The sequence below is a fragment of the Myotis brandtii genome, unplaced genomic scaffold, assembly GCF_000412655.1.
Source record: "Myotis brandtii unplaced genomic scaffold, ASM41265v1 scaffold179, whole genome shotgun sequence".
In the NCBI taxonomy this organism is placed as follows: domain Eukaryota; kingdom Metazoa; phylum Chordata; class Mammalia; order Chiroptera; family Vespertilionidae; genus Myotis; species Myotis brandtii.
In genome coordinates, this window is record NW_005356635.1 from 6,274,165 (window position 1) to 6,277,196 (window position 3,032).

Sequence of the window (3,032 nt, forward strand, 5' to 3'; positions counted from 1 at the left end):
GGCCCCTTGCCCAGGCCTGACACCTCCGCCAGAGGTGTCAGGCCTGGGCAGGGGACCCCCATCTCTCCCATCACCGACTTCTGGGCTGCTTCTGGGGCTTCTGGGGCCAGGGGCGGCAGGCAGGTGGCTTCTGTGGTTGCACACGGGGGCCTGGATGGCGGCTGACAGCTGCGCTGTCCCACCCTGCCTGCACTATGCAAATTAGCCACCATCTTTGTTGGTGGTTAATTTGCATATCATGCTGATTAGCCAATGGGAGGCTTAGCAAAGGTACAGTCAATTACCATATTTGTCTATTATTAGATAAGATTGCCATTGCCCAGAGCAAATACCTTATCCAAGTTACCAGCTATCCTGAATCTGTAATATTCTAAACGCTTCAATTTGGTTGGAAATTTCCTAAGGGATACTGAAACAGCTCTTTATCACCTGGCCACATAAAACAATAAAAATGCTGTAGAATTTGAATCACCTGACTAGCAAACATGGCGCCAAGGTTATATACTTCAATCTAAGAGCCATAGGGAATAGTAACCAAATTTACCATGGTTACCAAATTTACAAATAAAGGAAACCCTCTTGAATCAAAATCTAAGAAAACTGATGGGATGTTACCTTCATTGCAACTTGTTTCTTACATATGTACAAGAATGCTTCAATTATGCTCCCACTGATGCTCACTCTCTGTGGGATCAGATATGGATCTGGTGCAACTTTTCAGAAAAGCAACAATCTATAAAGACTGCACATCTTTTAACCCCGCATTTTTATCTTTAGAAATTTATTTTAAAACAATCATCAAGGATGTTCAGTTTCCAGTGATAATTTTGAGGGTATTATTTATACCAAGAAAACTGACAAGGGTCCAAAAGCCCAACAAGGAACTTTTTTTTTTTTAATATATTTTATTGATTTTTTACAGAGAGGAAAGGAGAGGGATAGAGAGTTAGAAACATCGATGATACAGAAACACCGATCAGCTGCTTCCTGCACACTCCCCACTGGGTATGTGCCTGCAACCAAGGTACATGCCCTTGACCGGAATCAAACCTGGGACCCTTGAGTCCGCAGGCCAACGCTCTATCCATTGAGCCAAACCAGTTAGGGCAAGGAACTTGTTTGATCAAATGTTGTCAGCATAATAAAAAATATTTATATTTAATATATATAAACTAAAACGTAATTTTGATCAGATTCTAGGTGATTTTTGTCTTGATTTGCTTATCTATACTTATTGAAGTTTCTACAATAAACACATTACTTTTGGAAAGAAAATAAAAGTGAAAAAAGAAAGACTCAGTTCTAAAATCATTCAGGGAGCAGTCCACAGTCATCAAAGGAAACACCCCAAATGTATGAGAAACCATTGTTCTTGCTGGCAAACAGAGGAGTCATTCCACAGTCAACACTGAAGAGTAAGTGTGCCTGCAATTAGGTGGAGGGATGGGCTAGGTAGGGCAGGCAGTAACCACAGGCTAAAAAATATTATGGAGAGGCCAACATTCCTGCTCTGTGTTTGGAAATGTAAGTTCATGGTATCTACTTAGTTTGCTACTAAATAAGATTTTTAAAAATAACTACATTATCTGTTTTTCTATTTTAAAAATGAAAGTAATGGAATTCCTTTAAGCATTGACTTTTGATCAGGGATTTTTATAGTATAGCCTGAATTTTTCTCACTTCACATTTCTGAAATGAGAGGAATGTTAACAACGGCATGGGTTTATAGGACTTGGACCAGCCTGGTTTGTGAAGATGCCCAATGTGTTTTAACAGGTACAGAAATTGAGTCACCCACCCTAGGCTAGTACAAATTGTTCCTCCTTCCCTTTTAATATGAAATATCTATGTATGTGTATCTTTGTCAATGTAGATATTTATTTTAATTACTGTGGTGAAAGAAACTTGCTAAGCCTTTCTGGAGGTGTATTTCATGTTAATTCCTGAAATTAATCAATTATCTCTCTCTCTTTCGCATATACACACATTTTCCTACTACACAGCAATTAAAAAGAACAAACTATTGCTACATAAGACAATTTGGGTGAATTGCACAAATAATGAGAAAGGGGTAGTGAGTATCCTTATCCCACATTTCGCACACTGGGTTTATATAGGAGCAACACTGTAATAGTTCCCCGAGAGGGGCAGTTTAAAGGTGTCTAGATTCACAAGTTGCATCTTGCCAGTAGAAGACTGTGTCAAGCATTCAACTTGCTAATTCTCACCACACCCTTTTGTGTCATATGTGTACAAAACCACTGATTCATGTTCAGGACTCAGGGCCAATTGCAATGGTTGTTCTTGGTCTCAGATGTAAACTAGATGATGCCTAGAAGGCTCTGAAAACAAAACCAGGGCAGCCAAGTGGGATCTCTCAGAATATCTAACCCTATATTGTTTAAGGCAAGCCCTTGACTAAAGCAAGGAAAGCCCTAAAACTACAGTTAGCTATCCTCATAATCTCTGACACCTATTAAATTTTTAACCTGTAAAGTTTTTTTGAATTTTTATTTAAATCACTTTTTACAACAGTAAAATGTGTTGGGGTCCAACCCCAGCAGGTCCAGGGGTCTCCAAAGGTGTGGACGGAGTTGGCGAAGAAGGAATGACACGGAGACAGTGTTCAGTTGATCAGCAGCCTAGCCAGGATCTCTAGCCAGGATCTCCAGCCAAGTTCTGTCTTTTATTGTCTTGTTACATCTGTATTTATACCAGTTGATTTTAATCCTGTCAATTTCTATTCCAAAGGTTAGGGCGTTTCTTATCTCTATTCCAGGGAGTAAAGATTATGTAGCTTAAGGGTGATTTTTCATAGTTAAAGTGATTAACTACCCACCTGGCATTTAGTTAAGGGGTTTTATTCCCTCCCTAACTTCAGGGAAAAATCCCTACCTGGGGAAACAACCTTTCTCGGGGAGGTGACCTTGGTTAAAACACATAGCGCCAAGAAGGTGAGCAAACATATTAAGAACAGTATGCCATATACACCAGGTCCCTTGAAACATATGCTGTGCAGATGTTTCTTCCCT